Here is a 26,623-nt window from a genome sequence, read left to right on the forward strand (position 1 = left end):
CATCATACATAATCTTGTAATGGTGCTTTGGACCATCCATCATGAGTACACTCTGAGTTCAGATATATTGTCAAGTAAGGCAGTGGGAGGGCTAACAATTTTCATTTAACACACTTGCCTCTCCCATCCCCTACTCTGGAGGATGAATGCACCCATCCTGAGGGGGAGTCCCATGAGAACAAATGGAAACAAAGTTGGAAAACATCTTGACAGCAGCAGAGTGCTACAACAATGCATGGCAAAGCTTTGGGTCTCTTCTGTCTCCCACTCAGAAAAATGAGAGGCAGATCATTGCAGCACGATGGCTGTTTGTATTAACATGTTTATTATTTATTTTATTTTATTTATTTATTTTTTTGCAGTACGCGGGCTCTCACTGTTGTGGCCTCTCCTGTTGCGGAGCACAGGCTCCAGACGCGCAGGCTCAGCGGCCATGGCTCACGGGCCCAGCCGCTCCACGGCATGTAGGATCCTCCCGGACCGGGGCAGGAACCCATGTCCCCTGCATCGGCAGGCGGACTCTCAACCAGTGTGCCACCAGGGAAGCCCAACATGTTTATTTGAATTATAAATGAAATCAGACGTTTTCTGACAATGACGGCTAGGTTTCCTAATTAGACTATAGGATGAACATTTCCCATAAATTGAATGAGTTAAGACTGTAGCTCCAAGGTTTGGATAGAAATAAAATTATGATGAAAGCTTTTCTCAGAAAATATTATATAGTCAAAGTGTATTGAGATTACCAATATTCCGATTCTTCTGAAACCTACAAAGATTTCACATGCTGCCTCTAAGTGAAATACTAACTGGTATAGAGAATGATCTCTTGATGTCTTTCCTGGAAATTCAGAAAGTAAAAGACCTCAAAATTGGCAAAAAAAATCCTTTTACAAGTCAAATTGTTTCCAATTATTTAAATTTAACAAAATTTAAAGAAAGTCTAAGTTGTCAGCCAATAGATTAATAAAATGACTTTTCGTGATTTATCAATGATGATATTTTTTGATACATAGCTTAGGAATCCAAAGACTTGAGGGGCATTGCTATAAGAAAAGTATTTCCATTACCATCCATTTATTTATACAAGCATACTTCTCAGCATGTGCATTAATAAAAAGGATACACTTGATGCTGAAGCTTATTTCATTTTAGCAATCATAATTTTCACCCCAGATGCATGAATTTTTAAAAGATAGCCTTGTTTGTCACACTAAGAGATATAATTCCAATAAAGTTTTCCTTTTATTTTAGAATTATTATAATATACAAATTATAGAATAGTAAATAATTATTTACCAAGAAATAGTTGTGTTTGTCAACTGTAACTAAAAATAATTAAAATATTCCATCCAGAATAATGTTTTCAACACTTAGAAACTATGGTCACAGAATTTTTTTAATTCACACATAAATACACATATATACTTTTGCTGCAGAAAAATGATAAAATAATCAGTACAAGAATTTCAAGCATAAGTATGTTAGGTTAAAATTCTGTGGGAGAAGTAGTATAGAGGTTCAAGTTAAAGCAAAACCCAAACATAAATCTCTTGTTAAAAGAGAACTTAGGTGTTTTCTAATTGTATAATGTTGTCATAAAAAAACTATGGCTTTTGGATTCCATGGGAGACATTCTGGGTGATCAATTTTTTAATGTTCATATTTATAATAAAGGCAGAATTTACATCTTTTGTGGCTATCTAAACTTCAGATTTAAAATATGTAGATGTTAAATTAAACATTTGTGAAGAGACATATAGATTATCAAAATTATTTTCTAGGGTACATTAGCTAAAACATTTGATCACCTTGGATCTAAAAGATCAGGCTAAGTGTAGTTCAAGTCTCTGCTACCCATGATGTGTGTCCCTAGAAGGAGGTCAAAGTTAAGAGACCGTGAAACAACATTATCTATGGAATTGCTTGCCTGCAGAAATTGCCTGTGTCAGTTTGACTGTATTTCTGGCCTATGTAAATGAATCAGAAGCTTCCAGAAGGAAAGAATCATGTTTTGTTCTTCTTTGATAGTACTCCTGAATGAATGGCATATAACTCAATTAACTTATTGAATAAATGATTACATTTCTCTTGGGTGGTCCTTCCTGCTTTATTACAAACTGCCCTTTGGTGGGAGTGTAAGGTGGTAGAGTATTTAGCAGTACTTCAACACAGTGTTTGATTCAACAACTCTACTTCTAAGAATCAATACTACAACAATACCTCCACATGAGCACAAGGATGTATATAAAAGAATGTCCATCACTGTTTTCACAGAACTCAAAGAGAAGCAACCTAAATGCCTTCAATAAAGAGAAGATCTCTAAAACAAATGATGGTATATACAAACTATGGAATTATTAAAAGTCATAAAACTTTTAAAAACAATAAAACAGAGCTATGTACACAAACATGGAAAGATAGACTTGATTTATTGTTAATTAAAAAAAGGAAAATGCAGAATATGCATAGAGTAACCCTATTTTTTATTACAAAAACAAACAGTATACATCTGGACATACATAGATATTCAGTGTATTTATTTAGGGTTATATGTGATAATTAAGCATTGGAGTACATACTCCCAGGTTCGAATCCCCATTCAGCCTTTTACTAACTGAGTTTGCACAAATTACCTTTAACTTCTCCCTGTCTCGTTTTCTCCTTTATAACATGGAGGATGATATCTGTATCATAGAGGGCTGTAAAATTTAAATGACAAATGTGTATAAAAGCACTTAAATAGAGGCAGGGCTGGGATAAACACTCACGAATGCTAAATATGATTATATGTATGTGTAAGTTTTCCTCTTACTTAGAATAACATATTAAAATTCTATTGTTACTTAGAATAAAATACTCTGTATAGCAACACATCAAACTGACCCGAATCATGGCTTCTAGAAAGGCCAGGAAATGATGAGAAGTATTTTTATTTCACATACAGATACATTTGCTTTTCTTTTCCAACTGGGATTTTGACTTTGGATGTTTGACAATCATCAACTACTTTCATTAAGCAAGTACTACTTTTGTAATTTAGAAAATGACGAAAACACATTTTTAAATTTAGAGAAGTAAAACACACCACAGCAAAATTACCATAAAATGACACATTCCTTTTCTTTTCCTAAATTACATTTTACATATACCCATTGTTTTAAGACAATAACTCCTCTGAGAACAAATGCTACATTTGCCAAGGAAAGTTATTTCCTACTTTCACTTACAATGGAAAAGTCATCTTGGTGGCTGACCTGTAAAACTGCATACTGGTTTGTTCCTGTGAATTGTTCATTTTATTCTACAACTGTTGACATACCTTAAGGTTAAACACATTGTGTAACCTCAATACTTTTTTTTTTTTAAAAGGCTCTTTTCTTCTGCCCTCAAGTTTAATTAAAATAGCAATCAGAGTTCCTATGGTCATGGTGGCTGCCCCTCAAAGACCATCTGCACAGTCCATAGAATCAGTTTTTCTTTACTGATCTCTGCCAGTATCAATCATACTCTCCAAAGATAACGGCGAGCAAAGCACTTTTAGAAACAAACACATTAATTCAATCTTGACTACCTGACTATAATCTTCACTAAAAAAGCCAAGACAAAAGCTGAGGAAAATGTTAGTATCATGCAGGACCAAAATCTCTTCCATGCTCCATTTTACTTCATTGATCTGTAGCTTTGGTTAAATAAATTAAGTTCATCAGTAAAATGCTTATTTTGCACACTAACTTATCTGAAACAATATTTTCATTTTTTATTAAGTTATTTTCAACAATCTCATGAAATAAATGAAAAACATTACTTTAGTCCTCATTGCTAATTTGATTTGCAAATTTCTCATATTTGATATGTATACAACATGTATATCAAAAAGCACATATAAACTCCTTGGCACAGAGACCATATTTTCACACTCTAAGAAAACTACATCTTAAAAGAATGTAATGATGATAAGCATAGGTCTACGTTTTATTAAGACTTCTGTGTGTTTAGTGAAATAATGCCTGTTAAACCCTTTAATTAACTTTTTTAAATGTACTGCATAAACAAGAGAGGGAAATATTTGCTTCCCAGTAGCAATATGTGAGTGGTGGAATGAACCAAGCATGTCTGTGTTTACTAATATACAGAAAAATGACACCTCCTCCCTTCCCCTTCCATTGCCAGCCCTTATTAACAGTTATGTCCAGGCTTCCCTGGTGGTGCAGTGGTTGAGAGTCCGCCTGCCAATGCAGGGGACACGGGTTCATGCCCTGGTCCGGGAAGATCCCACATGCCGTGGAGCGGCTAGGCCCGTGAGCCATGGCCGCTGAGCCTGCGTGTCTGGAGCCTGTGCTCCGCGACGGGAAAGGCCGCAACGGTGAGAGGCCCAAGTAACGCAAAAAAAAAAAAAAAAAAAAAAAAGTTGTGTCCATAGTCTCCTTTCAAAAAGAAGCCAGCTTTTCAGAGTTTCTAATTTTAAGTTAATTGTACAGTAAAAAGGAATTAACTCTAGAAACATTCCAAAGCATGATCTTGCCTTCTGACCCCAAATTCCAACAGTTTCTTTAACTCTATGGGACAAAACCTTAGAAGAGGACCCACAGTGTCTGGGGGGAAGAAAGAGAAAAACAAAAACAGTTTTCTACAGTTTGGTTCAAATGCCTGTCTACTCTTTGGGATCCTGACAATGGGAAACAAACAACCAGATGTTTTGAAAATGCCTGGCACTTCAATAACCCCCAACAAAAAGTCAACTCCTTCCCCAATCTCTTCCCTACATCAGCAATGCAAATACCCCTCAAGAATATAGGGAGAGTAGGACTCAAATGCCAGAACTGGAAAACTTTTATCTATAATTCCAGAGCCGTAATGTAGGTGGAAAAGGGAGGCAGTTATTGAAAAAGGAACTTGAAGAGAAATAAAATGTGACGTTGTTGAAGAAAATATTGCTTCTGGGAGGCAGGGACTCAAGAGCATCCCTTCAACCACTCCACTAGTGTTTTGTAAGTGACGACCTGGGGCCAGGCACTGTACTGGACACTGGTCATTGCTGAAAATGGATCAAGTTCATCTTCTTGTTGATGCAATGATTCATTAAGAGTAAGAAGGACAGAGCCATGAGATGTCCTGCATTGTCTCTTATAATACAATCTAGACTTAAAATATGTGCCAGTTCATTGCAATTTATTTATTGTATTTCTTAGGGTTGACTTAAAATTAACCTTCCATTTTCTTCCCTTTAGAACTATATTTGAAATAATTAGAGCTTTTCATAGCAGAATTTTTTGTTTTCTGTATATTTGCTTCATTACAACTTTTTTTTTTCATTATAACAACAGAAGGGAATTTTAAAGAAAAACAAAATCACCCTTAATGGCACCACTATAATGCAACTGCTGGCTTCATTTTTAAATATAATCTTCCAGTCTTTATAAATGAACATATTTTATATATTTATTATCATAGTAAGAGCATAATTTTTATTCTGCTTGTCTTTTTCCCTAATTTCATATCTAAACATTTCCATATTGCTTCATTTTAAAAATCCATTTCTCATAGTAGTTCAATAATTCAATTTGCTGAAATACTGTGATTTACTTTTACTTTTTGCAACTTTTTATCATTCAACTCATGTCTAATTATTTTAGTCTAGAAAATACTATAGTAACTATCTTCATGTATATTTTCATTTTTGAAATATTTTCTTGGGATACATTTATATGATTCAGCATAGCAATTCTGATAATTTTTCATACATACCATTCTTAGGAATAAAAATAATTAAAAACTTAGTGTGTTAGCGAAGACACAGTACAATGCATTATTTATTTTGTATTTCATATTTTAGGCAGAAGCAAAATCTAGATGTAGCTCCAAAAATAAATTTTATTAATTTTACCAAATTACTATATTACATAAGCAACTGTAACAATTTCCAACTCAGATTAAGGATATTTCCTTTAAAAATGTAACAAATATAGCAATACCTTTATACTCCATTATTAAATTACCTATCTTTTCTACCACATTTTATTGAATTATGCAGTTCTGAAACTAAGCAAATTTAATGGAGGAACAGCATATAAGATTTAGACATCTTATTCAAAATACTGGCAATATATAGTAATGATTAAAATTTAAAGAAGGGTAATAGAAAGATGGGAGAAGGGTGAAATATTTTCAGAAAAAAAAACACACTGTGCTAACATCTATACAAGCCATGAGTAAGGGAAAAAACATGCACAAATGTGTGATTTTCATATTCTTTTCTTCTGTGAACAAAGGTCAGAGCTGGATTTGCAATGAAACTTATCATAGGATGATTTTAATTGATTCTTGAACTGGTTAACCTTATTTCTATCAAACAGATGAATTTAAGAAACCATGGTATTATATAATAAAACATTTTTCATAGAAATATAAATCATGCTCTGTTCATACACTGGAGGTGATCTATTTTTATATTATTAATTTCATGTTTTTATCATGTATAATTTTCAACATACACAAAAGTACACAGAAGAGTATAATGAACACTCAGAGCTGTAAACCACCCTCAAATTATTCACCCATGGCCCATCTGCCCCATCCACAGACCATCCTCTCCTCCCACTGCTCTGTTCTATTTTAAATTATATCCCAGGTATCATGTAATTTTATCTATAAGCAACTTAGAATGCATCTCTAAAGATGTGGATTCTATCTTATAACAAAAACACCTTTAAATTAGCAACAATTCCTAAATATCATCAAATACTCAATGTTTAAGTTATCTCATAAAGGTCATAATTCTTTTTTTAAACCACAATCTTAATAAAGGCTATACATTACAACTGGTTAAAATGACTGTACAGTTTAAGTATTTTTTTAACACTTCTGTTTATTATTATTATATATATATATATTTTGGGGGCTGCACCAGATAGCATGTGGGATCTTAGTTCCCCAACCAGAAATTGAACCCATGCCCCCCTGCATTGGAATCGCACAGCCTTAATCACTGGACCGTCAGGGAAGTCTCTATAGTTTAAGTATTTTAAACTATAGTCTCTCCTCCTGTTTTATTTTTTTTTCATGCAATTTATTTATTCAGTAAACCAGGTTGACTGTCCTAAAGAGTTTCCTATTTCCTGTAATATGTACTGTGCTTATGTATCCCCCATGGACTAGTCATATGCTTCTCCTCTTGGTATTTCCAAAGAGTCAGTAGTTGGACCTACAGGTTTCATAAATGTCAGGTTTGATTTTTTTTTTTTGGCAAGACTACTCCATAGGTGGTATATCAACAAGACTTTTAATTATATAAATGCAATATGTGCACACTAATACAGTTAGATGCCAGAGAAGAACCAGATAACAGAATGAGATAAAAATTCATTTTTCTTTATTTCAGTAAGTTTTAGAATATTAACTACCTTCTATAGTCCCATTATATTTCACAGCAACACTCTTAAATCACTATTTTAAATAATTTAATTTTTTAGCTTTGTCTTTCCTGATTATTATGATCAGTGGATTTTACCACAAAGAATTTACAGCAACTTCAAGATGGATACTCCATTTAAATGCAAAACATATTTCTAGGATAATAATTTATTATCATAGGTGGCACAAGTAGCATAAGTTTAACTGAGTTCAATGTCAGAAAAGTAGAAGCAACCAGTGTTATCAAATAAATGGCAAGGAAGAAAAAAAAAAAGATAGAAGGGGAACCTGTCTTTAAGACAGAAAATCTCAAGTATGTCACATAGTATGTGCTTTATACCAATAAACAGTATTTGTTGAATGAATAATCACCATAGACATTGAAATGAAGGGACTATCCCTCCCAGGGTATGCTTGAAAACAAGTCTGTCTCCTTCTGTAGGAAATGACAGAATGAATGATCAAGAATGACCACACCTCAAACTTGATTCATTCCAATCTCTTCATTTGTGGCTCAAGGGATGAAGAGTCCTTGGATCCTCCTCTGGTCTGACTCTTAATCAATGGCTTCTCTATCCCATCACATCCAAGTTCTCTCTTTCCTCAGGTTATCTATTTCCTGTAGTGTGTACTTGTGCCTTTGTATCCCCCATGGACTAGTCACATGCCTCTCCTCTTAAAATGTCCAAAGAGTGAGTAGTTAGACTGTTTCAGCCTTTCATTTTTAGGAAGAAAAAAACCAAACTTCCATTTTGCTTTAGGTTTGTTTCCCCCCAGAAAAAGATCCCGATTCAAGGATTTGACTGCAAGTTGGTTATACTGAGGTGACCCCAGGGAGGGGAGTTGAGAAGTGAGACAGGAATGTAATGAAAGGTGTATTCTAATGAAAAAGTGACTCACTGTGAACAACTGGGCTGAACCCTGCAGTAGAATTCTCAAAGACTATGTGGAACTTGCTTCAGGGTTGTACCAATGAAAGGGCAAAGAGCTGAGGGACTTATTAAACAACTCCCATCTACACTCTTCTTGGCTATTCCCTTTGGGAACCACTTGTCCTTCAATTTTCAAGAAAATATTCTCCAAGTTTTCTCCCTCATCTCACTGACTGTTCTTCAGCAAGAGGCTGGCGCCTTCCCATGATAAACCTTAAAAGTTTCTACTGGGGCTTCCCTGGTGGCGCAGTGGTTGAGAGTCCGCCTGCCGATGCAGGGGACACGGGTTCGTGCCCCGGTCCAGGAAGATCCCTCATGCCGCGGAGCGGCTGGGCCTGTGAGTCATGGCCGCTGAGCCTGCGTGTCCGGAGTCTGTGCTCCGCAACGGGAGAGGCCACAACAGTGAGAGGCCCACATACCACAAAAAAAAAAAAAAAAAAAATTTCTACTGATCAGGAACCTGGTTTCTCTGTGCATCAGTCTCTGAACTAGTTCATGCTCTCCCTTTTCTACAACCATCACCCATGTCCTGGTGATATGTACATCTCACTCTTCTGAGCTCCAACTTCATCATCCCCATCGTATACTGACATCTCCATCTAAATAGTTAGGTAAGCTCCTGTTCAAAACCAAATTCACTATCTTTTTACTCTTCATCGCCACACTGGAAATCACTTAAAAATAAAATAAAACAAAATAAACAATTTATTCTTTCTAATTCTCCATTCCATTTATGACACCACCTTCCCTCTGGTTTCTCAAACTAGACACCTCTACATGATCTTTGCTTTCTTCTCTTCCTTATTCTCCACATTAAATTGCCATCAATTCCACCTCTCACCCATGTTCCTATTACTATTACCATTGTTCAGGCTTTGAATTGCATTCTCAACTGTGTAGTGATTTTTACTTTCTCCACATTGTACATGACCCTCCATATAGCTGCCAGGTTAATCTATATAAAAAACACAAGGGATAAACCCATTCAGCCTAAACTCTTCTGGTCCATAATCACCATTCACTGCTCACCACATATACCCTATATAATCTGCCATTCCCCAAGGAGGCAAAGAGCATCCATGATTCAATGCTTTGGTCCCCTTCTACCTGAATTACACCTCCATTCAAGGCCTAGACCAAATTCTACTTTCTCTTTATGTCCTTCCTCATCTCTGCTCTCACATCCACCCCCAAACCTCTGAAAAACTGATTGATTTCTCCCCTGTGCTCCCTCAACACATTATTCATGATACTGGATTGTCAATCATCACATTATCTGATGTGATTATTGTTGCAGACAATCTCCCCCTCTCTATTATGAAACTTTTATCTGTGTGTGAAATGCCAGAACACAATGCATTGCCTGGCACACAATGTACTCTCAATATATGTTACTGAATTAAATAGACAAACGAGCAACCTCCCATGTATGATATCAGAATTATTTAGTCCAACAAACAGTTGAATATCTCCTGTATTTTAATGTCTGCATGTATGTCTTAAATATCCAGAGACAGATAGATATCACTGTAGAAACAGACTTTATAATAAAGAAATAAAGAACAATATCCCCAAATACTGCCTTCCTGAATAAACTGGCTGAGGAATAAAATTAATATTAAGATTAACCATGTTGGAAATTTTCATTCGAACATATGTATTAAATACGGGGAAGAATCAAGAAGGACCTATAAAACCCAACACAGGTAAAAACTCTGTGAGTCTTCATTCATGTGAAAAGTAAACTGTGTTCTTCATGCATCTGCTCATTTTTTAAAAAGTTATAATTTTCCTTCAACGTTAATCTAAAATCGTGTCAATGGTATCATCATTGATTGCAAATCCTTAAGAGAAAATTTAGCTCCAGATGTGCAAAACATCACATTTTTTTGTGTGCTATTCACCTTGCTTCTGTATGCTTGGGAACTCTAACTGCTTGCAAAGTAAATCCTTAGTTCTGGCTGAGGAATAGTCTATATGAGCTAAGAAGATTTCCCAAGTATATTCTATTCTCTGTTATATTTCGAGATGAAGGCTTACTTCTGCATTGAGTAGGGAATCATATTGTTGAATTAGGTAGAGACTTAGATTTATTTTAAGCCTGAAAACTATAGCAATTCTCTTGGGCACCTCAGCTGGTACCATGAAGAATATATTTGAGGCTTCTGCTAAAAATGGCTTTGGACTTTTTTCTCTGGTTTTAAAATAAGCATTGCATAACCCCATCTTGGTCATGTATATACAGAAGGAAATCCTATAATAGATAAGGAGCAAACTTCATTTAAGATTTAAAGGTTAACAAACAAAATACTATATCTAAAATATAAGATAAAGGGAGTTGACTCTTAATAACGTTGGCAAGGGAGCCCCTTCTTAGTAACACATTAACCAAGAACTAAAAGGAAATAACTGAGAAGATTTGGGAACATAGAAAACATTAAATAACTAATACAGAAACAAACAAATAAGAACATTTCTCAAACATTTTATGAAGCTATATTATCTTGATATTGAACGAGGACAGTACAAGAAAGAATAATTCTATGTCTGTCTTGTGAATAAAGAAGCAAAATAAAATATTAGCAAGCAGATTTTAGCAATGAGCAAGTAGGGTTTATCTTAACATATGAGAAGAGAAAAGTTCATTTCAATACACACAGAGAAGTCATCTGACAAAACTTAACACATATTTATGAGTGTTCTAAAGCCCTCAGCAAATCAGATATAAAAGGGAATTTCCTTAACTTGTTAAGGAGTATCTTCTAAAAATCTAAAGCAAACATCATGCTTAACAGTAAACATGGGAAGCACTCCCTCTAAGATCAGGGAAAACACACAGATCCAGACAGCTCTGCCTTTATTCAGTATTGTGCCAGAGACCCTAGATGATTCAAGAAGACAAGAAAAAAGTTAAAAGGTAAAGAGGTTTGGAAAGAAAAAATGTGGTTATGTATAGATTATATACTTATTACTTTTCTACATGGAAAATCCAAGAAAATCTTCAGAAAAGATGATTAGAATGCAAAAGACAGTTGATCAAGGTTAATGGTTAATAAATCAACATTCCAAGACAATAGCATTTCCTACACACTAGAATAACCAAGGTAGTAAACAAAATGAGTTCATTCTCTGTAACAAGAAAACTTTAAAAGCACCTAGAAGTAAATAAAATATGAGGTCCAAGCCCTTTATAAAGAAATTAGATTAACAAATACTACTGAGACTATAAGTTTTCTATGACAAAATGGAAATGATGAAGTTCCTCTCCCATACCAAATGGAAAAATCAATTCCATGTTGATTAAGGCTCTGAATGAAATAAATATTGGAGACTTTTTGAAGAAACTATTGGAGGCTACCTTGATGATACAACAGTTGGGATGGGTTTTATTAAGAGTGGCACAAAAAAGCATAACCCACAAAGGAGAAGATAGATAAAACTGACCTCATTATTATGGTCATACAACAGTTACGACATACTTCTTCATGTCAAAAGATAGCATAAGCAAAATTAAAAGGGAGACTTCCAAGTGGAAGAAGATATTTGCAGTGCAAATGATTCAACAAAGAATTAGTATCCACCATAAATAAAGATTTTTTTAATTAATAACAAAATGTAGTGGTAAGAGCATGAACTCAAAAACCAATTGTCTGACTTTGAATCCCAGTGTCTCCATTCAGTAGCTATGTGAGCTTAGACAACTTATTCAACCTCTCTGTACCTGAGTATGCTCATTTGTAAAATGGATATAAAATCAGGACCTCTCTTAAATAATTTTTATGAGGATCAAATAAGCTAAAATTCACAAATTCGTGGAGAAGTACCTGTCACAGTAATCACAAGTATTGCTTCATTATTATATATTAAATATGAGCCATAGGTACAAAGATGCCCATTATGTTATTTGTGTTTTTAATTATTTCATTAGTAATATTTAAGTAATAATGAAGTTACAAAATAGAAGATTTATTTGCAATATAACTTATACATCACTAATACGTAAATCTATAAAATCAATAAGACATACAACCTAGTTGAAAAATAACTAAACTATAGCTAACAAATTACAAATAAATGATAAAATAAAAGAAGGTATAATATATACAAGGAGGTTCAACTTCAAAGCAATCAAAGAAATAAAACTGAGGCAACAGTGAGATATCTTCATATGTTGAAATTTTCTTATTTTGGCAAACGTTCACAGAAATGGACAGTTTCATATTGGTGGGAGTTAAAATTGGAACAATCTTATTCTGGAAGTCAATTTATATGCAACCAGACTCAAATGTTCATAAGGTTGATTTAATAATTCCAATTCTAGACTTTTATCCAAAGGGAAGTATCTGGGCAGAACGCAAAATCAACATACAAGGATGTCCATGGCAACAATGTTGAGAATAGTGAAGTTTCCAACAATATGAGACCAATTCAAGCCAGTATGGAATATAGAATACAGAAGGGAATACTGTTGAGCCTTGAAAAATGATAATATTGCTCTGTATTCACAGTCAAGGAAAATACATCTATTATTAAAAGCAAGTAAATTGTGTGTGTATAATTATCCTAATTTTGGTAAATATAATTGTATATTTGTAAACAATTATGTATAAGCACATATGAAAAAAACCTCAAAATATACTCAAAAGTTAACATGTTTCTGTCTACATAGTGGGTTCTGGTGCTTCTGCCTGTCTGTGCCTGTCCATTTGTCCATTACTACTGCTTCTTCCATGGTGTCGCAGCCTCTGCAAACTGGGATAGGGAAGGGATTCCTTGGAAAAGGAGCAAAGGTTCTGACCGACAGCAAGACTGAAAGGAATGCCTTTGAGGCTGTTTGCAGGGGTAGGTGCACTTCAGCAGCACCCCACTCCCCAAGCCCACTTCAGTGCAACTGTCTTTATCCCTCCTCCTACCCCAGCTTATAAGAACACTTTGCAATATTTGGGTGTGAAATTTTAGTTTCCCATTTCAGCATATGTAGGAAAAAATATCAGACTAAAATGCTAAATTGTAAAGTAATTCCATCTTTCTCTCTTTTTTTTTAATTTTTTTAATTTTTTTTTTTTTTTTTTTTTAATTTTTTGTGGTAAGCGGGCCTCTCACTGTTGTGGCCTCTCCCGTTGCGGAGCACAGGCTCCGGACGTGCAGGCCCAGCGGCCATGGCTCACGGGCCCAGCCACTCCGTGGCATGTGGGATCTTCCCGGACCGGGGCACGAACCCGCGTTCCCTGCATCAGCAGGCGGACTCAACCACTGCGCCACCAGGGAAGCCCCCATCTTTCCCTCTTTATTCTATGAATTTGTGAGTAAAATGGAGAGTAGGCAGCTAAAATTGCAAGCCATCAAGAGCTTGCTCAATAACGATGCAGAGCTCAAATTAGAGGCAAATTCGTCAAACAGTCCATTGTCAAATGATACTTCAAAAGATCATTTTCTCCCTGGTTATGATGCACTGAGAAGGGCACAGGCTCACTTCTGTGATGTTCTTGCCCAAAACACATAACCTCCATCTAATCATGAGAAAACATCCCAAATCTCCAAACTCAAATGGAGATACAGTCTACAAAATAACTGGCCAATACTTTCCAAAAGTATCAAGGACGTGAAAGACAAGGAAATACTGAGAAACTGTCAAGGACTCATCCATCTAGAACATGAGGTGCACCCCACTTTTACCCACACCTTACCTAGCTTCAGCTCCCACTTGCTCAGGGCTTTCTGAGCCCATACACTGAGTCAGGTTCCTTTGTCATGCACTCTTGCAGGACGGCCTACTCTCCCGCCCTAGCACCTATCTCAGTTTGTAGTCACCACCATTTATTGAGGAATTCATTCTTGTAAGACTACTTTACACAGCTCTAATGACATCAGGGACCAACTCTATTATCTCCAGCTCTAAGGTTCTGGCACAAAGTAGATGATCAATAAATATCTTCAGAATAATACAGAAATGAATGAATAAAGAATATACTTGGGGGCTTCCCTGGTGGCGCAGTGGTTGAGAGTCTGCCTGCCGATGCAGGGGACACGGGTTCATGTCCCGGTCAGGGAAGATCCCACATGCTGCGGAGCGGTTAGGCCCGTGAGCCATGGCCACTGAGCCTGTGCGTCTGGAGCCTGTCCTCCGCAACGGAAGAGGCCACAACAGTGAGAGGCCCACGTACCGCAAAAAAAAAAAAAAAAAAGAATATACTTGGTATAAAGGCCATATGACCTTTATCTGTGTAAATTATTGTATTATAATGAGGAGAAGCCTTATATTGCATGACATAAAGACAAATGATTGCTATATCTTCTAAACTTCTTTCCAAAAAAGTATTTTCTTTTTGCATAGTTTCTTCTTTACTTTCCTAAAAGATTTTTTACTTAATAAAAAATGTGGGAAAGCCCATCTCCATAATGTAGAATAATTATGTAAAAATGTGCTGTAGAATACTTTTTTCTACTTAAAGCAGAGAAAGAGGCTGCTAAATTGTGTGTGCAAATTAGAATCAGTATAAGGGCCCCAGAAGAAGTCATTTGAGGTCTAAGGGAAATTAGATATTATGAAACAGCAATTGAATTTGTTTACTTCTTCAATCTATTAAGATTTCTCTTTAGTGAAGTTATTACATAACTCTTCAGGTGAGCAAATCTTGATTTAAACAGATGGTACTGTGCAACTGTGATGGAATTGCCTGCTTCTAATATGAACAAACTGTGAGTCTTCCAGCCATGAGATAACAATATATCTTTCTGAAAAAAAGTTAATGTTTACTTAATAGATACTGTTTATTTAGTCACATTAATGGATGTCTTGCTGAAAATACATCAGCCCTTCCCACCACTAAACAAATAACCCATGAGTCTAAGAAGTAAATTTCATCCATGTCTTCATGTCTTTTTCTTTATTACTCATTATACTTTTTGCCTGAATTATAGGTATGGCAATAACACAGATATGTCCCTTTCCAAAAATCAATGTTTTTCCACATCCTTAAGTCCACGATTGAGAATTTGAACATTTATTTTGACATGACAAGTATGGTTATTTTAACTGCATATTAAATATTAAAAATTCAGCTGTACATCTATATTAAAAAGAAAAATGACATGATGCACTTATGGGAATTTTTCCAAGACCAGTACTTTGGACTGTAAAACACAGTGACAGATAAGAGTCACATCTCATGATTCTCTGGAAAGATTTATCACAAACCATATTATTTCAACCCAAAGAGTGACTAAATTTGAAGAAGCAACAAAGGCAGAGGCTGAGAGTGCCCTAATGAAGTTCATGAAAGAAAAGATCTTAAGGAAAACAGGATTCTCCTACATTGAGGGTAAATACTGGATTCGATTGTAATGTATAATCCACAACATAATGGTCAAAATAAGAGTGATGCATACAAGATAGGAGCTAGGTTTTTGTTTTGTTTTGATGTTTGGATTTTTTTTTTTTCATATAACAGAAAACAGGAAGGAGCCAATATGTTGGCTCCACAGTGCCCACAGGGACTCATGATTCTATCTTTCTGCTCTGCTGCCTTAATACATGGTTTCCAATTTCAAGGTCATTTCATTGTCCAAGATATCTGCTGAGCCTCCAGACATCAAATCTATATTTAGGAAGAAAAAGCCAAGGGAGAAAGGCCCTCCTGGATGAATAGATCCATGTAAAAAGTATGAAAATGTATATAACACTTCTCATGATATCTTACTGGTCCCAGAGCCACACCTAGCTGCAAGGGAAGCTGGGAAAATATTATTTTAAGCCTAGAGGACAATGTTCTGGTTTAAAATCAAAACAATTAGGATAGATGTTTGGATAGAAAACTAGCAGTCTCTGCCATTCCTATAAGAATGCATTAGTCCTCTTTTTAATTTTTTTCATTAACTAGTATGTAAACACAGTTCAAAATTTTTAAAGTATAAAAAGGTTTACACAGTGAAGACTTTCACACCCACCCCTGTCTCCATCTGCCAGTTTCCACCCACCACACAACACTTGTATTCATTTTTTATATATTCTTCCAGTTTCTTTATGCAAATACATGCAAATGAGATTATTCCTGCCTTCCCTCTAGGAGCTATTTCCAAATCTGCACACAGAGTATGTCTTCATTCCTCTCCTTTTTTATTTTTCTTTTACAGCTGCATAGTATTCCATGGCTGGATCTACCAGGGTTGATTTGTCCAGTCCCCATTTTCAAACATTTAGTTTGGGCTTCTGTCTTTTTCTGTTACAAACAATGCACAAAAGTTCTTTTGCATAAGTGAATCTATAAGAAAAATTACAGAAGCTGGACTTCCAGGACAAAGAGCATATTTGTATTGCTGATTGCTGATAGATATCACCAAGTTGCTTTACCTGTGTACTGTAATGATTTACACTCCTACTAGCAACATGTGAATGTGTCTGTTTTCCCACAGCCTCTTCTACAAAATGTGTCAAGTTAACAGTCCTCTTTATACTGGATATTCTTTGTCAGCATCTTATTCTTCCTGTGATTTATGTCATAAATTCTGTATGCAAAGGCAGAAATTCCCAGGCTGGACCTCATGTTGGTAACGTGAATGAACAAATATCATAGCAGAGTTATAGATGTAATAAAAATTTATATATATATATATATATATAGTATTAAAAATGGATATTTGAAAGTCATTCACCCATTAGGGACAGTCTATTCTACTAACTGGATGTTAGAGACCATTTCCTTTGCACCCTATTTTCATGAGAACTGACATCAAACTGGAGATCTCTGACATACAAATTCACCCCTAGCTCCCATCATATTTGGCTACACTCCGCAGCTACCTGCTTCTCTGCAGCGATATAATTTTATTTACAACATTTCTTAGGAAGTTTTCTTCCCACCTTTGTCCATGTCCAATTCCTCCCAAGTCTTCTCTATTTGTCTCTAAGACACTCTCTTCACCCCCTGAATCCTTAGGTACTTACACTGGTGTCACTCAGATGGCATTTACTCCTGTCCATGATTTGAGTGCCATCCTGCTTCCATACTTGGCTTGGGACTGATGTACATCATACCTCCATAACTCATGTGATCATCCAGGTGATGCTATATTTGTTTTTCAAAAACTCCCAATGCCAACTAAGAGGCTTGCATGTTAAGATACTCTGGATGTATAGCTGAAGATGGGACCTCCTTCTGCACCTCTAACTCATCCTCACAGGTGGGTAATCCTGGCTACACCTGCCTTTATGTGGTTCCTCAGTGTTCATCTTAATCCCACCACTTAGCAGTCTACACTTCAGTCATACATTTTTTGAATTAGTTTCTAAGGCAAAAGAACTCCACTTGGCATAATACCATTTCTTGAAACACAGACTTGGAAAATGAACAGGAGAGAGTCAGGTAGGAACAGATGATTCTAATGGGCAGGCATCTGCCTAAAGTCATCAGGAAGAAGGATTTAAACTTCTTAATTATTACTATAGTAGTGCTACACTAGAAAGTCTGAATACATTTATGACATTTTAAAAAATCTGATTTCCTACAAGTATGCTTTGTTTGTGTTACTTATATTGTTACACTGACTATCCCGTAGGGTACATTGTTAAATTAGCAGTTCTCTTTATTTTAGATGGATTTTGCCAACCTTTTATTCTATCTTCATTATATTTGTACTAAATTCCATACTTAAAACTAGAAATCCAATATGGTGATCAAGTTCAAGGATGCCAGCAATGAAGTTCACCTAAAAATTCAGCTCCAAAGAGGTGCAGTTATGGCTGAATATTAAGGTCAAAGCCAACCTTCCTTGATTTTTAATTCAAACCTGATATACAAATACACTGTAAACTGGTGCTTAAGTGCCAATAATCATTTCCTTGGTAAGTCACTGGGAAAAAAGAGAAAGCTTCGAAGTGGCTAAAAGACGCAAAGGAGTTATTGAAAAAGTGACCCTCATCTAATCAGCTTTTGGATCATCTAGCAAGTTTATAACTGAAATTTAGCCTAGTATGTGACCATTAAATAATTAAGTCCTCTTTATTTCACATTGATGTAGCATAACAATCTGCTCCAGTGCAACTAATGTGGGAATTGTAGTCATTCACTTGCATATTCTCATTTCTCTATATAGCATATAATTTATCAAAAAAACACACCCACAATTAAGTATGCATCATTATTAAATTTCCTGATTTTGAAAATGATACACTCTGGTAATGTTAAAAATATCTTTGTTCTAGAATATATACACGGAATTACCTAGAGGTCAAGGGACATAGTGTCTGCAACTTACCTCCAAATGGTTCACGAAAAAAAAAAAAAATTCATGTGGATTGATAGCTTGGTAGATAGAGAGAATGATGAAACAAGTGGGAAAAATTAGACACCATCAGTGAATATGTGTGAAGAATATATAGCTGTTCCTTGTTTTAGTCTTACAAATTTTCTATAAGTTTGAAATATATCGAAATTAAAAGTTACCCAAAAAAATCCCACAAAAGGTATTCAGCTCAAAAATCCTTATGAATATATACACTCTTATCTAATGAAAGTTGTTATACCTCAGATTTACTTTAGCCTCTCTGAACTCCTATTTCATCTGATGATCAGCTTTTCCTTGCCAGAATATAATAATTATGTACTTGATTTGCTGACTATGTACTGGCCGGCTACAAATAAGGAATCAAGCAGCTTGTCTACGAGACCTGGGTCACTCACTTGGGAAAGGACATTAAATATTTGAAACTGTGGAGTGACCTTCAGTGAACTGCACCTTAACAAAACCTGGGTATTTAGAGAATTACATGAACATCTCCAGGCCTCTGGTTACTTATTAAATGGTTCCCTGGTAACCCTGGAGAGTTAATGCTCACCCTTAAATGCCCAACTTACACCAGCCAGTTACTTGAGCACTGAGAACAAAAAGCCATCGGAGCATTATGTACTTTAACAGGTTGTCTGCGACAGCCCAGCGTCCAGCTTGCTTTGCCTATAAACACAGCAGCCAGCCAATCCAGAGGCCTGACTGTCAAGATGATTGTCTGAAACCTTCACTTTGCTGTGCCATCATAAACACGGAGCTGTATGCGGGTATCAAGCCCATTAAGTACAGAATTTGTGCATGACAGGGAAGGCCAGGGCGTTTCAAACTTCAAAATTATTACTTAGGAACAACTGGTTCGAAAAGAAAGTGTAGAAGTGAACAATTTCACAGAATCAAGCAAAAACAATGCTAACTTTTTTTAAACAGTAAATACAAAGGAGATATTAAGAAACAACTTATCTGATAACTTCAGGTAGTATGTACACTCTGACCTATTTAATAATTAACTGGGTTTTACAAAAAGGGGATTAGGAATGCGTGCTATGAACAAAATGGGGAATACAGACCATACTTCAAGAACACAATGGTACTGGTGTCACCTGCCATTTAGAATTTAATTTTTCAAAAAAATAACTTACAGGGACTTCCCTGGTGGTCCAGTGGTTAAGAATCCACACCTCCACTGCAGGGGGTACAGATTCCATCCCTGGTTAGGGAGCTAAGACCCGCATGCCACGTGGTGTGGCCAAATAAAATAAAATAACTTAAAAGAATAAATAAGAACTCTGATTTTATTGCTTGGTATGGAATCTGTATTTTTCATATATTTATATATCCGTACATGGGGAAAAAAAGATCAGTGAAGCCACATGTTCATTATTAATTCAGGACATGCTAAGAATATGCTATCTGGTTTTCACATCATGACCTTTTCTTGACTATTCTATAAAATTTGTATTTTTTTCTCTCCCACACTTGTGCAATTCTTTTTCTAGTAAAACATTCCCTTAACTCATGGTAAATGGTTAAGTATTGTGGTTTCTAAGGGAATTTAAGAATGACAAATATGAAAGAGGTGGGAAGCTGTCACTTCTTGAATCCTTCCAATTTGAAAAAGATAAATTTATTGAATGAATTTCACCATGAATAACATGACTGCAGAAAATCTGAGTGACTGAGTGACTGAAATTAAAGACATTATCATATCCACGTTTCTTAAGAAGACATAGATGATAATGTATTGCAATTCTGACAAATTTCACAACTTGATAGAAAATTCTAGCACATTCAACCACAAGTTCATTGTGTTTCCTATGACTGGATAAAAGTATACCTGCCAACATTTCCCGTATAGAAGAAAGAGACTCATTTTCTGTGTGTAATATCTTTGCTTCTATATAAAATTCAAATGAAAGAGTCTTTTGCTTACATAGAAAATTAAAATTCTTCCTAATATTAGTAATAGAAAACTTAAATCATGCTCATTTAGGCAACATTATGTTTAAATATTACAACTACTCACCTCTTGGGACAGGTCTCATTTTAATTTCTAAATCATTTGATTTATAGAGTCCTTCTCCTCTGAAACACTTAACAAAATATTTTAATTACCAATCAAATCACAATAGCACCAATTATATACTAATTGTAACAGTCAACTACACAATGCTTTAAGAATTATAAATTCACCTTCCGGGAATCCACTTCCTGGGAATCCATATTAAATGCTTATGTGTTAATGTTTGACTATTTAGCTCATTTTATGAGACACTAACATAGTTGGTTGAGACTAGTTTTGAAAAGTGAAAACCATCACGCTATACTTAGCTCTTTGAATTGCTCAGGGATTACAAATGTGAATGAAAATAAACAATTCCCAGGAAGTCTCCAAAGGAACTGTGAAAGTTGTTTGTCAGTTGGTGGCTACTCTTATCAGAGAATTAACATGTAATAATGCTATAAATCTATTGTCTAAAAATACAAATTACCTTCTTTTTAGTTTCTGATTTAATTTTCACAGGAAAATGGGTCTCTCCTCCCAATGAGATTAAACATACAGCATGAAAGGCATGTACACACAACAGAGCCCAGGTTTTTTATATCTGTGTTCTTTTTATGGAAAGCAATAATTATAATTGGGTTAGACTGCATTATTGTTCCCTGTACTTCACCCCTCCCTATGTCTATTTTTTTTGCAGTTCCTCTCACTGGACCCTCTGAGGTTGGATTTGTTCATGTAACTTGCTTTGGCCAAAGGAATGTTAGTGGACATGATAAAGCAGAGACTTCAAATGTACTTGTTCCGTGGGTCTTGCTTTCTAGCACTTCTGCCATCACCCTGAGAAGAGCCTTCTCCAGATGGCTATGGGCTTGGCTCTTGAGCCTGAGCTCCACAATGAAAACATGTAGGAAAGACCAGAGCCTAACCCACAGCCAGATCTGGGAGTAGACTTGAGGTCAAGCCTTGCTGAGCCAAGCCTAGATCAGCTAAACTCCAGCAACCCACAGACAAGAGACCTAGAAACATTGATCATAGTTGTCTGCTACAAAGAATCTGTGGTTGTTTGTTACACAAATAACTTACCAATACAGTAATTAATTATGTAATGTTTTATCTTGTCTATATATTTATACACACACACACCACCATAAAATGTGTAACAGTCTTATACATTTACTGATTTAGTTACCAACTTTTGATACTTTCTGTACTTCTATACTGGATTATGCAGTGTGGGCTGTAGCATCTGGAACTTTCCCATGACACAAAAAAATTATCATTCACGATACCAATGTGACAAGCAGAGGCAGAAAAATCGCCACGACTCGGCCAGCATCCCTCATTGCAGATTTTGGCTTTTCATACAAACATAAGGGCTGAAGAACTGTCAAAAAAGAGGTGATCAACTATGAGAATTCTAGGAAGAGGAGAGATGCCTGTCAGTCACTACCATTAGGAAATGGAGTGGCAGGCCCTATCCACTCTATTCCATTCACTTAAGCAGTAATTTGGGAAATGGAACACTCATGAATCCTCCTTTAAAATTAGCTAGACGACAAAATCTAGCTAAACAAAAAGTGCATCAAATTACTTAAATCAAATTAAATTAAATCTATTTAACCATGAAGAGAAACTTGTAGTCTAAATTAGGCCTGTTACAATAGAAATGGAAGGAGAGACCAAAGTCTAGAATTTTAGATACACGAAAGGTCATGGCAGCTGGTTGGATATTTGAGGTGAAGAGAGGAAGAGATACAGATACCTCCAAGGTTTTTAACTTGGGAAGGGGAAAGAAGATAAAGTGGTGAATTAAGACAGGGATAGAGAGATAGAGGAAATGGGGGAGGGATGAAGGAACATGAGTTCACTGTAGGGTTTTGAGTTGGGAAGGTCTTCAGGGCAGCAAGATGGAAATATACAGAAGGCAACTGGAAAATAGTTTTGGCATGTCAGATAGGATAGTGACCAAAACTACAGACTGAGACTAAGTGACAGACCACGTGCTATGAGTGGATGAGGTCATCCAAGAACAAATACAAAGGAGGAGGCCCAGTGTAAGCCTGGGAAAGATGGAATCAGCCTGCACAGCTCCTCTGAAAGTCATCACCACACTTTTGCTGAGGCCACAGCCCCTACTGGTGCTCCCAGGCAATGAGTAATCCTTACGAAGAGAAGAAGGCAGGCCCATTCCTAGGAGACATGGGACTCCTCTGACAACTGACTTTGCCTCAAAGATTCACCTTCAAGTTTGCTGTACCCTCCTTAAAAGGCATGCCAGTCTAGTATACTTCCAACCAACCTCTTCTCCCTCTCTCCTTCACTCTGGGCCAAACTTACATCGCAGTCAGAAGGCTCTCCCAACCTCCCCCAGCTCTCTGCCTTGTTTCACTCACACACGTTTCCCCTCATTAAACCTTTTCACATTTAATCCCATCTTGGCACTTGCTTCCCAGATCATCTGGACTACTACAGGCACATAGAGGTACCCAGGTGACTTTCCTCCCCTTATTGTTTCAATCAGATTGTTTTAGCATTGCACAGGCAAACTCATAGAGGTTTGCAAGACATTTTGTATCATGTGCACATAGAAAAATTTTATCTACAATGCATATATCACAGTCAATAAAGAATAAAGCTATTAAGTAACCTACCTCTCTATTAAAGAGCACTCATACAATTCAAAACCTAAGCAGTATAGTAAAGAGTTAAAAACCTTAGCATCGGTTTCATGATACAGGCAATTCAAACAAGTACAAAACTTCAGATTGTTCTTGTATTTCATTCACATACTCATGGAGAATATAGGAATAATTTCATAAAGAAAATTTTGAATTAAACCTCTTAAGAGCTAAAATTCCTCCCTGAATATAGTTTATACTCAAGAATTAGAGATAAAGCTAAGATTCACAAAATAATGCAACATTAATAGATATTCTAAAAAGAAATCCAAACTTCTGGGTAAAATTAAAGAGTATGAGCCATTTTTAGTGAATTACTCCACCTTAAAAAAAATCTCCAAAACTACAACAACAACAAAAGTAGAGGTAAAAAAAAAAAGATCCACTTTGGTGAAAATGCCACAGTCCCATTCCAGAAGAAAGTGAAATGATGCTAACAACATTTTGAGGCAGAAACAAGTGAGACCAAAGTAAGTGAGTTGTAAGTGTTTTCAAGTAAGGATTCACAAACAAACTGTGATAGACAGATATTCTCACTCATGCAGCAATTTAGGACACAGAATACTCATGAAACTTCCTTTTAAATTAGCTGTGTGACAAAAATCCAGCTAACCAAAAAGCAAATCAAATGAAAGAAGTCAGAAATGAAGAGTCTGAGACAAAAGCAGTGCTGCTGAGAACTGAATCCATTCAGTTAATGCTTTAATTTTCTTTTTGTAATAAGTAATGGTCACTGATTAATAAAGCAGAATAATTCAGAGAGCTAGAGTCCACCAGTGCCCCTTCTGCCCCAGCCCCTCCCACACCAGGCAAATACTTTCATTAATGTCATACATAACTGTCTATATGCAAATACAGACAGGAATATTCTTATCACTTCCCTTTATTATACACCTTCTGAACATGAACATTTTACTGATCAGCATATCTTAGAGATCTTTCTACATTAATACAAAGAGCTCTCATTTCTCCTATCCCCTCCCTCCTCCTTAGCTGCAAAATATAAATTAATAAATTATGTCAACAAGTCCCCTATTGATGGACACTTAGGGTGTTTCTAAGATATGCTTTTATAAGCAACTCTGAGATGAATAACCTTGTACATATGTCATTTTGTACATGTGCAGATATACATAAAAAGGTAAATACCCAGAAGAGAAATTACTGGGTTGAAAGATAAATGCATTTATAGTCCTGGTAGATATTACTGAATAACCTCCATAAGAGTGGTGCTTAATTGCACTTTTCCCAGCAATGCATGATAAAGTCTATTTCCCCACAGCCTCACCATTAGAAGATGTTGCCAGACTCCTAGATTGTTGACAATCTGACAGGTAAAAAATGGAAATTCACTGTGGTTATAATTTGCATTTCTACTATTATGAATAAGTTTGGGTCTCCTTTTTCATGTCTAAGCACTTTTTGCATTTCCCATTTTAATTTGATTGCTGGTTTTTTCATTAATTTTAAATAATTTCAGGAATAATGACCACAGAGTATCATGACATGGTAGAAGCCTTAAAAATGTAAAAATAATATTATAACTTTTGGGGCTGTGAGAATAAAGTGAAAAAGAAGCATACGTTATCTAATGTATTAATCATTCACAGCAAGAACTGCATATGGCTAAAGGGCAAAATTTGGTTACATAAGTACTGACTTGAAATTCAATTTCTTTATAATCACTTTTTTCCTTAATTTTAGAGGGATCCTTTAGAAACAACTTATCCTGCAGTGAAACTGTTATCTGGAGTTCAGCCCTTTAGATTATATTCAGCTTATTTTTCATGTTTAGTTTGAACTAAAATGAAATCTAAAATGTTAATTGAATTAGAATGTATCACATGTTCCAGTTGTTCTAAAAGTACTCCTATTTATGTGTTACCTTTCTATATGTATAGATGTACAGGCCAATATCTGAAATTATATTCTCTAAAAGTTAATGTGCTTCTGGGTGAAGGTATCCGAATAAAATTTTATTTTATTGTATATTTTATTATTATTTTAAATATTATAATGATTGTATACCATTATTAGAAAAAAGCCATTATTTAAAAACTAGAAATATCCAGAATTTTCAAGATGATAGTATATGCAAAGAATGTATTTAACAGCCAAACCAAGAAAACTATTTTCCTTAGTAATATTTTTTGGTTATTCTAATAATAAATTAAATTAAATTAATTTAAATGAAAAATTATTTTAGAAATTTATTTAAATTTTATTTAATTTTTGTTTAAAAATAAATAAATCAGATATCAAGAGTCACTTTTATCTCTGTGGCTGCAAATAAAACAACTGAATATTGCTGAGATTTAATTTGAGAAATTCTTTCCTGTATTTCAAAATCCTACAGGGATCTGTAGACCGTGAAACAAAAAGGTGAAAATGCATTTAAATAAAGCCAATTTTTTTTTTACATCTTTATTGGAGTATAATTGCTTTACAATGATGTGTTAGTTTCTGCTTTATAACAAAGTGAATCAGTTATACATATACATATGTTCCCATATCTCTTCCCTCTTGCGTCTCCCTCCCACCCTCCCTATCCCACCCCTCTAGGTGGTCACAAAGCACCGAGTTGATCTCCCTGTGCTATGCGGCTGCTTCCCATTAGCTATCTATTTTATGTTTGGTAGTGTATATATGTCCATGCCACTCTCTCACTTTGCCACAGCTTACCCTTCCCCCTCCCCATATCCTCAAGTCCATTCTCTAGTAGGTCTGTGTCTTTATTCCTGTCTTACCCCTAGGTTCTTCATGACATTTTTTTTTCTTAGATTCTATATATATGTGTTAGCATACTGTATTTGTCTTTCTCTTTCTGACTTACTTCACTCTGTATGACAGACTCTAGGCCCATCCACCTCACTACAAATAACTCAATTTTGTTTCTTTTTATGGCTGAGTAATATTCCATTGTACATATGTGCCACATCTTCTTTATCCATTCATCCAATTTTTAATTAATTCTCTCTTTGCACATGCCGTTACCTGACTAGAGCATGCAAATTATACCTCAAGGGCGTGGCAGGTTCACACCCTGACGTGCCTGGAGCCTGACAGTCATATTCGATGTTCTGAACTAAAAAGTTGCCTTGAGTAAGCCAAAGCTTGTTTTGCTTTATTTTATTTAAAGATCACCTTCTGTAAGCCATATTTATAAAAACTAAAAAAAACTTCTCCTCTAGCTAATTTCATATTTGATAATGAGATATCAAAACATGCCTGGATTAATCTATCACTGATTGGCATGGCATTAAAATACTCTTTATGTTTGTTTGTTTTATTTAGCAGGTGAAAGATCAACTGTA

At 35.5% G+C, this 26,623-nt stretch overlaps 1 protein-coding gene across 2 annotated transcripts in view; it reads right to left on the bottom strand.

Annotated features, from left to right (window-relative positions):
* The window catches only part of PLCB1 (phospholipase C beta 1), a 692,666-nt gene that overhangs the window by 619,706 nt on the left and 46,337 nt on the right, over positions 1-26,623 (bottom strand). The gene's annotated exons all lie outside the window — the stretch shown is intronic.

The sequence above is a fragment of the Globicephala melas genome, chromosome 15 (genome assembly GCF_963455315.2).
Source record: "Globicephala melas chromosome 15, mGloMel1.2, whole genome shotgun sequence".
Classification (NCBI taxonomy): Eukaryota; Metazoa; Chordata; class Mammalia; order Artiodactyla; family Delphinidae; genus Globicephala; species Globicephala melas.